Consider the following 14,367-nt stretch of genomic DNA (forward strand, 5'->3'; position numbering starts at 1 on the left):
GGTCCTGGGTTTGCAGACTAACTGAGTAAAGTGTCAGCAGAGGACTTACCCTCTCTGAGCCCAAGCCCCTCACCTTTCAAAGAGGGCCAATAATAGTTCCAGCTTCATGGCTTGTTGGTGAAAGTTAAGGCATGTAAAGGCTTAGCACTGGGCTTGGCTCAGTAGAAGGCTGTGAATCACACATCTTCACTCAGGGACACAGCTGGCCAAGGGATGGTTCCTCCAATGACAGACTTGGGTAAAAATCTGCCTCTGCCTTCCCCGCACAGGCCTCATTGCACACTGTTCGCCGGAAACTAGAAAGAGCAGGTTCTGTCGATGACGAGGGTAGACTGAGTGCCGAGGGAGGGAGGGGACCCTGTGTTGTAGCCAAGAGAACCAGGAAAGTCAAGGCCTTGACTGTCGTCCTCACAGGCTCCAGAGAGAGAAATGAAAGTGCCACGGACGCTACAAATGTGACATTACCCAGGGTCCCTGCCCCAGCCCCAACTGGCAGCCTGGGGTGAACAAAACAGAGGCTGTGGGTCACCAGGTAGGGGTTCAAGTTCCTCTGTCTCACATGTGGTGAGGTTTCACCTCGAGCTTTCTCCCTTCAGGGCTTCCCCCTGCCCCGCACCCCCATCAGTAATGGTTAAATCAGGAAAGCAAATTAAAATGACACTGTTTTTTTCTTTTCTTTTTCGCTAAGGGTAAAATATTTATCTTTGATAATGGTGGTGGTTTAGTTGCTAAGTCATTAGACCCCATGGACTGTAGCCTGCCAGGCTCCTCTGTCCATGGATTCAATGCTGCTTGCTATATCTTTTCGTCCGATGTTAGTATTACCACATCAACTTTATTGTTTACACAGTATATCTCTATCCTCTTCATCTTTATGTAGCATCATTATATTCAAAATACATCTCTTGAAAGCGGCATAGGGTTAGGTTTTTTGTTCGTTGTTTTTGAAACTGCACTCATTTTTTTGAAGATTTGAATGAGGAAATTGGTGAAAGAGCAAAAACGAAATGTCGAAGATGCTCAAAGATTAACAACCAGAGGCAGCAGCTTCCCTTCCCAGAGATGGGGGCAGGAAAATGTGGCACTGTCAAATCCCGGGAGGCCAGAAAAGGGCCCAGTTTCTGGAGGGGGTGCTTCATGCAGCTGGTGCCAGACCTCCAAGGAAGGATGCTACACGCCCGGTGCTGGGACGTCTGAGGAGGAGACACCCCAGGGCTTGTCTCCAGAGCTCTAGGGCGGAGCTTGGCCTGGGGGTGCTCAGTTGGGGGGGAGAATCAGGTGGGCTGCTCTGGATCGTGGGAGTAGGGTAGACACATAGGGTCTCATCTGTCTCCAGGACCACGGGGAGAAGCCCCCAGCCCCCCTCCCACTCTTTCTCATTCTCCCTGTAAAATGCAGCTCAGATCCGCTCAGGCCAGTAAAGCCCCTGGGCCATCAGCTCCCAAGAGGAAGGCTCTCTCTGCTTTCTTTAAAGGTGGGGCTGACCATCTCACATACTCAGCGAAGGCTTTTTTGAATGGCTACTCAGCTGTTTCCTTGTGGAATGAGGTTTGGGGACGGTGCAGGGAGGTGTCATCTCTGTGTAAGACAGAACATGAGGTTTAAAAGCAGCACGAGGAATTCAGGAGAAGGAAAGGAAGTCCCGTGCATGGAAGGCCCCGGGCTGCTCTGCTGCCAAGGTCTGGGGTCGAGGCTGGGGTGGCCTAGCTCCAGGGGTGATTCAGTGGGGCCTGATATCAGAAGGGGATAGATGACCCAGGCCCTGTTCCATCCACAGGATGGAATGCATGCTAGGGTACCTACAGCTGCAGACCCCCCCAGCTGAGAGTTCCTACCTGGGGGATAGTGTGTGGCTCTTTTTCCCACCTGCACATGCCCTGCAGGCCCAGGGCTCAGGCAGTACAGACAGAAATCACCAGGAGAGCTATTTTTGTCTTCAGGTCCAGCTCCCCAGGCCTCTGCCCAGGATGGAACTCAGGACTGGGATGTGGAGATGGTGATGCCTGGTGCCCAGGTGGGAAGCTCAGAGGGTCAGAGGACTGGTGTAGCCAGGGAGGGTGAGGGGCTATGTGTGTGCAGCTGGGATACAGGCACTGAGCAGGGGTAGCCCATCTCCTGAAGATATGTGTGTAAGTATGTACACGCGCATGACCTCTCAACGATGTAAAATATGTGCCCAGAGCAGTCTCGCTGTGTTTCCCAGTGTGTGTCTGTATTTCTAGGCTAGGGCACAGGTTCTCAGAGAGAGGTGGAATTCAAGGTGGGGGTGGGATGCGTAGACATTTTTTCTTTCATTTTTTAAAAAACTTTTTATTTTGGAGTACAGCCGATTAACCATGTGATAGGTTCAGGTAGACAGCAAAGGGACTCAGTCATAAATATGCATGTGTCCATTCTCCCCCGAATTCCCCTCCCACCCAGACTAGCACATAACACTGAGCAGATTTCCCTGTGCTCCACAGTAGGTCCTTGTTTGTTCTCCATTTTAAATACAGCAGAGTGTACCTGTCCATCCCAACTTCCCTGTCCCTCACCCCATCCTTCGCTCCAGCAACCATGAGTTCCTTCTCTCTAATTCTGTGAGTCTGTCTCTGTTTTGTAAAACAAGTTCATTTGTATCATGTCTCTAGATCTTGCATAGAAGGGATGTCATGTTGCTGCTTTTCTGACTTCACTCAGTGACACTCTCTAGGTCCATCCATGTTACTGCAAATGGCATGATTTCACTCTTTTTGATGACTGAGTAATACCCCATTGTATGCATGTACCACGTCTTCTTTATCCATTCTTCTGTGGATGGACATTCAGGTTGCTTCCATGCCTTGGCTACTGTGAACAGTGCGGCAGTGAACACTGGGGTGCCTGTATCCTTTCACACCATGTTTTTCTCCAGACATTGCTCAGGAGTGGGACTGCAGGGTCATACGGTAGCTCTAGTTTTTTAAGGAACTTCCATATTGTTCTCCATAGTGGCTGTACCAACATACATTCCTACCAACAGTGTAGAAGGAAGGGTTCCCTTCTCTCCACACCTTCTCCAGCATTTATTGTTGGTGGATTTTTTTGACAGTAGCCATTTGGACTAAAGTGAGGTGATATCTCAGGGTACTTTTGATTAATTAGCGATGTTAATCATCTTTCCATGTGCTTCTTGGCCATCTGTATGTCCTCCTGTGGAGAAATGTCTATTTAGGTCTTCTGCCCATTTTTTGATTAGGTTGTTTGTTTTGATGATGTTGTGCTTCATGAGCTGTTTGTAGATTTTGGAGACTAACCCCTTGGTCACATTACTTGAAATATTTTCTCCCCATCTGTGGGCTATCTTTTCATTCTGTTTATTGTTTCCTTTGCTGAGCATCTTTCATTTTTTAAGTACATAGTTCAGTGCCATTAATTACATGTACATGCAACAATTACTATTATCTATTTCCATTATTTTTCATTATTCCAAACAGAAACTCAGTAACCATTAAGCAATAACTCCCATTCCCCACAGCCCTGGTAGCCTCTAATCTACTTTTTGTCTCTATAAATTTGTTTATGACAGGTACTTCATGTAAGTGGAATTATATGATATCTTATCTCTATAAACTTATTTATGATAGGTACTTCATGTAAGTGGAATTATATGCTATCTTTTTTGTGTGTGTCCAGCTAATCTCACTTAGCATAGTGTCTTCATGGTTCAGCCATGTTTTAGAAGGATCAGAACTTCATTCTTTTTAATGATTAAATAGCATTCCATTTTATGCATATATCACATTTTGTTTATCCATCAATTTGCTGATTGATATTTGGGTCGTTTCCTCCTCTTGGCTCCAGTGAATAATACTGCATTTGAGTACTGGTGAGCCTGTGCAGGCGCTTGCTTTCAGTCCCTCTTGTTTATATTAATATCTGGGAGTGGAACTGCTGGGTTACATAGTAATTCTGTGTTCGCTTTTTGAGAAACTGATGAATGGTTTTCCATAGAGGATGAAGCAATGTATGAGAGTTTGAATCTCTCCACATCCTTGTCAGAACGAGTTATTTTCTGTTTTTTAAGTACATAACAGTCCTAAAGGAGGGGCTTCCCTCATAGCTCAGCTGGTAAAGAATCCGCCTGCAATGCAGGAGACCCTGGTTCAATTCCTGGGTCGGGAAGATTCCCTGGAGAAGGGCATGGCAACCCACTCCAGTATTCTTGGGCTTCCCTGGTGGCTCAGACAGTAAAGAATCCACCTGCAATGTGGGAGACTTGGGTTCGATCCCTGGGTTGAGAAGATCCCCTGGAGGAGGGCATGGCAACCCACTCCAGTATTCATTCCTGGAGAATTCCATGAACAGAGGAGCCTGGTGGGCTACAGCTCATGGGATCGCAAAGAGTCAGATACAACTGAGCAACTAAATACAGCACAACATATCCTAAAGGATATGAAGTGATATCTCATGATTTTCATTTGCTTTGCCCATGACATATGTTATTAAATACCTTTTCATATATTCATGGCCATTTGTATGTTTTGAGAAATATCTAAGTCATTTGCATCTTTTTTAATTGGATGGCTTGCATTTTCTTGTTGAGTGACAGGAATTCTTTATATATTCTGGATATTAAATCCTTATCAGATATGTGACTTAGGAGTATTTTCTCCCATTCTGTGAATTCTCTTTTCATTCTCTAAATTGTATCCTTTAAGGCACAAACATTTAATTTTGATGAAGTCAAATTTACCTATTTTTTCTTCTATTCCATATGCTTTTAGTTTCAGGGCTAAAAAATCATTGCCAAATCAATATTGTGAACATTTTTCCATATGTTTTCTAACATAAAATTCAAACAATCTTATGGCTTTACCTCTTACATTTAGATCTGTGATCCTCTATGAGTTAATTTTTGTATGCAGTGTAAGGGAGGGGTTTGACTTCATTGTTTTGCGTATGGATATCCACTTCTCTGAGCATCACTTGATGAAGACTGTCCTTTCTAGGAACCTTTGTCAAAAATAATTAACTATTCAATTAATTCAGTCATGTTCAACTCTTTGAAACTCTGTGGACCATAACCTGCCAGACTCCTCTGTCCATGGGATTCTCCAGGCAAGAATACTGGAGTGGGTTGCCATGCCCTCCTCCAGGGGATCTTCCTGACCCAGGAATCAAACCCATGTCTCTTACATCTCCTGCATTTGCAGGCATGTCAAAAATAATTAACTCTGTAGAGGAGGGTTTACTTCTGGATTCTCTATTCTATTTGTAGTCCTATAAATCTGTCCTTCTGCCAGTGCCACACTATTCTGATTACTGTAGCACTGTAGTAAGACTTTATATTAAAGTATGAGACCTCCAGGCCTAACCAGGGGATGTTAGTGCTAAAGAACTTGCCTACCAATGCAGGAGACATAAGAGACATGGGTTCCATACCTGGGTTGGGAAAATCCCCTGGAGGATGGCATGGCAACCCACTCTAGTACTCTTGCCTGGAGAATCCCATGGACAGAAGAGCCTGGTGGGCTACAGTCCATGGGGTCGCACAGAGTCGGATATGACTGAAGAGACTTAGCATGCACACACGCATGAGACCTCCAACTTTGCTTTCCTTTTTCAAGATAGTTTTGGCTATTCAGAATGCCTTGAGAATATATGAATTTTAGGGTACATTACTTTGTCTAAAAGCACCACTATAGTACTAAAATCCATAGATTACTTTGAGTGGAATTATCATCTTTTTAAAATTGAAGTATAATTGACATATAATATCCCATTAGTTTCAGCTGTACAACATAATGATTTGACATTCGTATACAGTGGAAACTGTCACCACAATAAGTCTAGTTACCATCTGTCACCATACAAAATTACAGACTTTTTTTGGTGTGTGTGATGAGAACAATTTTCAAATTTGCTATATAATATTACTGACTATAGTCACCATGCTGTACATTATATCCCCATGACTAGTTTATTTTTTAACTAAGCATCTGTATCCCCTTAACCTATTTCACCCACTCCCCAGTATTGTCCCCTTGGAAACCAGAAATCTGTTCTCTGTATCTGTGAGTTTTATCTTGACTATTCATCTTATTTTTTAGATTCCACATGTTGGTGAAATCATACACTATTTGTTTTCCTCTGACTTATTGTATTTAGCCTAAGACTCTCACGGTCCATCCATGTTGTTGAAAGATGGCGAGATGTCATTATTTTTTTGATGACTGAGTAGCCTTCCACTGTGTGTGTCCCGCATCTTATTTGTGCATTCATCCATCAATGGATACTTAGGCTGCTTCCATATTGTGGCCACTGGAAGTAATGCTGCTATGAACTGTCAACACTAGTGTGCATGTATCTTTTCAAATAGCGTCTTCATTGCCTTTGGATAAATACCCAGAAATGGAATTGCTAGGTCATATGGTAGTTCTGTTTTAATTTTTTGAGGACTCTCAGTATTGTTTTCCATAGTGGCTGCAGCAATTTACATTCCGACCAATGGAGCAGAAGGATTCTCTTTTCTCCACATCCTGCCCAACACTTGTTATTTCTTGTCTTTTTTAATAATAGTCATTCTGATAAGTGTGAGGTGGTATCTTTGATATGCATCTCTCTGTTGATTAGCAATGTTGAGCATCTTTCCCTGTGCATCTTGGCCATTTGTATGTCTTCTTTGGAAAAAATGTCTATTCAAGTCCTCTGCCTATTTTTTATTTTTATTTTTTTTGTAGGTCATAATATTTAATATAAATGTATTGATTTTAATTGGAGGCTAATTACTTTACAATATTGTATTGGTTTTGCCATACATCAACATGAATCTGCCACAGGTGTACACACATTCCCCATCCTGAACCCCCCTCTCAGCTCCCTCTCCATACCATCCCTCTGGGTCATCCCAATGCTCCAGCCCCGAGCATCCTGTCTCATGCATCGAACCTGGACTGGCGATTTGTTTCTTATATGCTATCATACATGTTTCCATGCCATTCTCCCAAATCATCACACCCTAACCCTCTTCCACAGAGTCCAAAAGACTGTTCTATACATCTGTGTCTCTTTTGCTGTCTCGCATACAGGGTTATCCTTACCATCTTTGTAAATTCCATATATATGCGTTAGTGTACTGTATTGGTGTTTTTCTTTCTGGCTTACTTCACTCTGTATAATAGGCTCCAGTTTCATCACCTCATTAGAACTGATTCAAATGTATTCTTTTTAATGGCTGAGTAATACTCCATTGTGTATATGTACTCTGCCTACTTTTTAATTGGATTGTTTTGTTATCAAGTTAAGAGTTCTTTACGTATCTTGGAAATTAACCCCTTATTGGAAAATATCTTCTCCCATTAAGTAGGCTGCCTCTTTATTTTGTTGTTTCTTTTGTTGTGCAGAAGCTTTTTAGTTTGATGTAGTCCCGTTTGTTATTGTTGCTTTTGTAGCCATTGCCTTTGGAGTCAGGTCCAAGAACTATTAACTGAGTGTGATGTCAAGGAGCTTACCGCCTCTGTTTTCTAGGAGTTTCATGATTTCTGGTCTTACATTCTTTAATTCATTTTGAATTAATTTTTGTGTGTGGTGTAACATAGCGGTCCACTTTCATTTTGCATGTGGCTGTCCAGTTTTCCTAACACCATTCATTTATTTTTAATTGGAGGATAATTACTTTACAATATTGTATTGGTTTTTCCTGTACAACAATGTGAATCAGTCACGTGATATGTGTGTGTATATTATATATATATATATCCCCTCCCTCTTGAACCTCTCTCTCATCCCCTATCTCACCTCTCTGGGTCATCACAGAGTGCCAGGCTGGGCTCCCTGTGTTATCTAGGAAGCTTCCCACTAGCTATCTATCTTACACAGGGTAGTGTATATATATCAATATTATTGTCTCAATTTGTCCTACCCTGTCCTTCCCTCAAGAACCCACCTGCAACGCAGGAGACACCGGTTCGATCCCTGGGTTGGGAAGATCCCCTGGAGAAAGAAATGGCAACTCGCTCCAGTATTCTTGCCTGGGAAATCCCATGGACAGAGGCACCAACCTGGTGGGCTGCAGTTCATGGAGTCACAAGAGTCAACTTAGCAACTAAACAACAAAAACAATCAAAAAACCCTCCCACTCCTTAAGGTCACTCCTTAAGCATCTCTGAGCTTTGCTCCAGGGATCAGAAGAACCTTGCTATTCATGCAAAAAGCACAAAGGACAGCATGGTTTAAGGACTGTCTGGGAGACAGGGTTGGGCAACTGAAGGGAGGGAGGCCTGGGAGAAAGCTGTGATTCTAGCTAATGACAGGAGATTGTTTTCTTAGTATCTCCTTCTGGCAGTTCATGTTTAGTGTATTAAAGCACAACTGATGTGTCTTTTTGTTTTGGTTTGGCCATACCATATAGTATGTGGGATCGTAGTTCCCTGACCAGCTAGGGATCAAATCCAAGTCCCCGCTATTAGAAGCGTGGAGTCTTAACCATCAGATCCCTAGGGAAGTACCAAAACACACAGATTTTTATGTTGATTTTGTACCCTGCAGCTTTACTGAATTTATTGTTTCTCACAGTTTTTAATGAAGTATTTTTTTTTAGATATAAAACCATGTTATTCACAAACACTGACAGTTTTGCCTCTTCTTTTCTAACATGGATGCCTTTTTTATCCTCCCTAACTGCTCTGGTTATGACTTCCAATGCTATGTTGACTAGAGATGGCAAGATTGGGCATCCTTGTCTTCTTTCTGATCTTAAGGGTAAAGCGTCCAGCTTTTCACTTTTGAGCACAGTGTTAGCTGTGGGCTTGTCATATATGGCCTTTATTATGTAGTAGTATATTCCATGTGTAAAACTTTGCTGAGAGTTTTTATCATAAATGGATATTGAATTTTTCATCATCTGAGTTTTACTCTTCATTTTAATGTGTGTCTCACACTGATTCATTTGTGGATATTGAACCATCCTTGCATCTTTGGAATAAATCCCACTTGACCATGGTGTATGATCCTTTTAATGTACTATTGAATTCAGTGTGCTAATATTTTGTTGAGGATTTTTGCATGTATGTTCATTAGGGATGTTGGCCTGTAACTTTTTTTGTTGTGTGGCATCCTTCTCTGATTTTTGGTTATCAGTGTAATGATGACCTAGTAAAACTTTCTGGAAAAGTTTGAGAAGGATAGATATTTCATCTTCTTTGAACATTTGTAGAATTCACCTGTGAAGTCCTCTGGTTCTGGACTTTTGTTTGTTGTGAATTTGTTGATCACTGATTCGGTCTCCTTACTAATAATCAGTCTATTCAGATTATATTTCTTCATGAGTCAGTCTTTGTATGTGTGATTCAGTCTTAGAAGATTGTATGTATCTAAGAATTTATCCATTTCTCGTAGACAGATATTTTTTAAAAGATGACAGGTGATTCCATCCCTCTCCTGGTCAATCACCTCTGCTGGAGAGGGGCAGTGACTCTAGGCTTTCTCCCACAATGTACCATCAAAGCGAAGGAGCTCTGAGTCTCACAGTTGAGATATTAGCTTCAGGATGGAGCTTTTATGAAAAAGGAGAAGAGGTTAAAGATTGATCTCCCCAAGATTTCTTCTAATGATTTTTTTCTAAGAATGAGGCCACTGTGTCCCTCCTCCTGGAAGGCCAAGGAGCCAGAGTGGGGGCCCTTGGGAGTGGACGCAGAGACAGGCTACTTAGAACTGCCTGTGGAAGGGCTAAGGGTAGCCTCCTGGCATTCAGATGGTTCCATACAGCTTCCCACGGTGGGAGACAGCAGAAAAGTCAGTGCGCGTGTTTCTAGGGGATGTCTACAATGCTGAAAAATGTTCCTTGGGAACCCAGCACAGCTGAGGTTCCAGGTGGAAGCTCAGTTTTCAGATCATGTCCATTTCTCTTATATCATGACCTGGCATGTGTGTCGGGAAGCAGGCCATGTTGTACTTTACCTGTCTCCTCTGCGTTCCTGGGTCACTGCCTCCATCCCTGTCATTAGCTAGAATCACAGCTTTCTCCCAGGCCTCCCTCCCTTCAGTTGCTCAACCCCATCCCCCAGACAGTCCTTAAACCACGCTGTCCTTTGTGCTTTTTGCATAAATAGCAAGGTTCTTCTGACCCCTGGGGCAAAGCTCAGAGATGCGTAAGGAGTGACCTTAAGGAGTGGGAGGGTTTTTGTTGTTGTTTAGTTGCTAAGTCGACTCTTGTGACCCCATGAACTGTAGCCCACCAGGTGCCTCTGTCCATGGGATTTCCCAGACAAGAATAATAGAGCAAATTGCCATTTTTTTCTCCAGGGGATCTTCCCAACCCAGGGCTCAAACCTGCATCTCCTGCTTTGCATGTGGACTCTCTTCCACTGAGCCACCAGGGAACCTGCTGGGAGGTTACATGGGGTAACTGTGATGGAGCTCGTGTGTACAGGAGTCTGCCTTATACCAGTGCTGCCTGAGGGCCAAAGCAAGTGTTAGCATTCTCAGCTTCCAAGCAAGGAAACCCAGGCTCAGAGAGGAAAGGTGATCGGCTTGTCTCTCAGCTAGCTGTGGCTACGTGTGACTCATAACACGGTTAGCTGGCTGTGTGTACACTGCTGGAAGAGAATTCTGAGAGAGAATGGAAAACACACGTGAGGATGGCCTCTCCTACTGCTGATGGTGTTGCAGAGAAGGCTGCCTGAGCCGGCAGGTGGGCTCACCTTACTGCACAGCCCAGACTGCTCCCTCCTGTGCGCCCGTCCTGGGCTCAGCTCTGATTTTCAGTGGCCAGTACGCGGCCCGGTGTGACTCTGGAGCTGGGGTATGGCACCCACACTTCAGCAGGGAGAGCTCTGCCCTGGCTGATTCGTCAGGAGTGGAGCTCCTGGGAAGAGACCCCTCTGCAAAGCAGCACAGCAAAGAATGGAAGAGACCCCTCCAGCCACCCCTCTCACTGTGCCCCTTATTCCACAGGTTAGGGGACTTGGGCCTCCAAAGGAAAAGCTCAAGGAGCCCGTAACCCTCTCGGTTATCTTCCCCTCTGAGGAGCCCATCTCTGGCGCAGTCCGCCTGCTCCCCACACCCACCCAGGCACTCTTGCTTCTGCAGGATCCTCTGGGGAATACAAGATTACTCCCAACTGGGCTCCCAGTTCCTCCCCATCCTGACACATCACCAAGACACCCCTGCAGGGACAGGGCGCGAGTGGAACTAACTCTCCAGCTGGGGCCCAGTGCTTGGCTCAGGGCTGCCCTGCTGAGAGCTCGCCGAGAAGGCACAGGTGCCCGAGTGCAACATCACGAGAAATGGGTCCTCATTCTGAGTCTCTGAGACCAGCTCTCACCCGCCCCCTCTCCAGGGCGTGAGAGACTTTGCTGTATAGACCAGATCTGAACTCACATCTGTCTGGAATTCAGATGCGAGTGGGACGGTAATGGATACTTTCTCAAGGAGTGTAGACTGGCAAGTTTCCTTGGCAGCTGAGTGGCTGCTCCCTGCTGAAGCAGCGGGAGGGACCCCTTGGGCTCATGCATTTGATGGCTCTAGAGTCAGCATCCTACTATGAGAAACGGGGATTTTTACAGTGCAACAGAAAATTATTGATTGGGGGAGTCAAACCCTAGAATAAACAAGTGAAACTGTTAGAACCACCATGTTTCAAACCTAGACAATTGCTTGAATCAAATTATTTGCTCCAGTGCTTTGTGCGTGGAATGGTATCATCTGGCTGAAGCCAGGAGTGGCACAGACCACAAAGGACAGTAACACGTCAGAGCCAACTCTTCAGTAACATACAAGTTGTTAGAATTCTCAATCGTTTGTCCATTGTGGTAGAAAGCAACTATTTTTAAGAGTGGAATTACAGCTATACAAACATGTGTTTTGTATCAGATTTTTTAACCCAGAAAAAATTGAGAGAATGCAACCAACCAGAAGATGGGTGTCTCTTTTCTTAATTATTATCCTCTTTTGGTGGTAAGCAGCACAAACTGCAGAGAATATCCAGTGTACATCAGGTGCAGACCTGCCTGGGTGAGTGACTTCCCTGTCCACGTCACGGGGTGGCGGTGAGGAGTGGGTTACTGATGCAAACAAAGTGCTTAGCCCAATATCTGGTGCTTCGCTGAGCGCCTGGTTGGTATTGGCCGCTAATCGTGTTGAAGGTTCAGCTGAGCAAGGGAGTGGAAACATGGTGGAGTGATCAGATGTGAAGTGGTGGCAGTGAAATGTCAACCTGCATGAGTCAGACAGAGAAAGACAAATAGCATATGATATCAGGGCTTCCCTGGTGGCTCAGACGGTAAAGAATCCTCCTGCAATGCAGGAGAACTGGGTTCGATCCCCGGGTTGGGAAGATCCCCTGGAGGAGGGCATGGCAACCCATTCCAGTATTCTCGCCTGGAGAATCCCATGGACAGAGGAGCCTGGTGGGCTACAGTCCATGTGGTCACAGAGTAGGACACAACTGAGTGACTGAGCACATATGATATCACTTGTTAAAACATGATACAAAAAAAGAAAAGAATATATATGCGCGTGCACACACACACACACAATTGAGTCATTGTTGTATACACTTGAAACTAACAACATAGGAAATCAATTATACTCCAATATAAAATAAAAATTTTTAAAGTAGGAAAAAAAAAAAAAAAAAACGTCAACCTTCAATGCCCACACTGGCTCCCCTGCCTTAGGGTTCCCTTTGCTGCTGTTTCCAGGACAAATACCCCTATTTTCCATTTCCCTCTGTCTGAGATCAGAGGCAACAAGAATGTTCAGAAGACTATACTTAGGGTGGAAATAAATGTGGTCCCAACTTTCCAAAGCCGTGGTGAGCAGGTTTGTGCAGGAGTATAGGTTGAAGGAAGTGGTGGGGGGTGAGCTAAACATTTAGGCAGAGAAGTATATGGTGGGTTTGATTTTTGCAAGTCACAAGTCATCTTCTGCCTTCTTTTTTAAAAAAATATAGTTGATTTACAAGATTGTATTAGCTTCAGATGTACAGCAAAGTGATTCAGTTATTTTCAGATTATTTTCCATTATTGCTTATTACAGGATATTGAATATAGCCAGTCCCTTTGTGATATACACAGTAAATTTATATACAGTAAACCCTGTTGCTTATCTATTATATATATAATACTTTGTGTCTGTGGATCCCAAACTCCTAATTTATCCCTCACCCACCTCCCTTTCCCCTTTGGGAACCATGAGTTTCTTTCCTATGTGAGTCTCTTTCTATTTTGTATGTAGATTCATTTCAATTTTTAGATTCCACATATAATTGATATCAATAATATTTGCTTATGACTGACTTCACTGAATATAATATTCTGCAAGTCTGTCTATGTTGCTGAAAATATCAATATTTTGTCCCTTCTATGGCTGAATAATATTCCACTGTATATATTATATGCCACGTATTTTTAACCAGTCATCTGCTGATGGGCTCTTGGGTAGTTTCCATGTATTGGCTGCTGAAAATAGTGCTGCTATGAATACTCGGATGCATGTATTTTTTCAAATTATGGTCTTCTCTGGATATATGTTCAGGAGTTGGATTACTAGATCATACAGTGGTTCTACTTTTAAAGGAACCTCCATACTGTTTTCAATAGTGACTGTACCAATTTACATTCCCACTAACAGTGTAGGAGGGTTCCCTTTTTCCCACACCCTCTCCAGCATTTATTACTTGTAGCCTTTCTGATGAAGCCATTCTCACAGGTGTGAGATGGTGCTTTTGCCAGGTGCCTCATTTCCAAATATTTTCTCCCATTATGTAAGTTGTCTTTTCATTTTTTTTTTGATGGTTTCCTTTAATCTGCAAAAGGTTTTAAGTTTCATTAGGTCCCATTTGTTTATTTTTGCTTTTATTTCTTTTTCCTTGGGAGACTTATCTAAGAAAATATTGCTAAAATTTATATCCTGAGAATGTTTTGCCTATGTTCTCTTCTAGGAATTTTATGATGTCATGTCTTATATTTAAACCTTTTTGAGTTTATTTTTGTATATGATGTGAGGGAGTGGTCTAATTTCTTTGATTCAAAGGTGGCTGTCCAGCCTTCCCAACACCACTTGCTGAAGAGTCTGTCTTTTCTCTGTTGTATATTCTCGCCTCCTTTTTGTGGATTGACTGACTACAGGTGTGTCGGTTTGTTCCTGTGCTCTTATGCTCCATTGATCTATATGTCTGTTTCTGTGCCAATACTATCATTACTGTGACTTTGTAGCATTGTGTGAATGAAGGCCTGAAGAGTTATGCCTTCAGCTTTGTTCTTTTTCCTCAGGATTGTTTTGACAATCTGGGGTCTTTTGTGTTTCCATATAAATTTTAGGATTATTTGTCCTAGTTCTGTGCATCTTCTACTTTTAAGTTTTCCTGTGGAATCATGAAACAGTAGTGTTAACTTCATTTCACAG

General features: G+C 43.3%; 1 protein-coding gene across 2 annotated transcripts in view; it reads left to right on the forward strand.

Moving 5' to 3' along the window:
- The window catches only part of KCNH1 (potassium voltage-gated channel subfamily H member 1), a 441,293-nt gene that overhangs the window by 415,073 nt on the left and 11,853 nt on the right, over window positions 1–14,367 (forward strand).

Source organism: Bos taurus, chromosome 16 (assembly GCF_002263795.3).
Source record: "Bos taurus isolate L1 Dominette 01449 registration number 42190680 breed Hereford chromosome 16, ARS-UCD2.0, whole genome shotgun sequence".
In the NCBI taxonomy this organism is placed as follows: Eukaryota; Metazoa; Chordata; class Mammalia; order Artiodactyla; family Bovidae; genus Bos; species Bos taurus.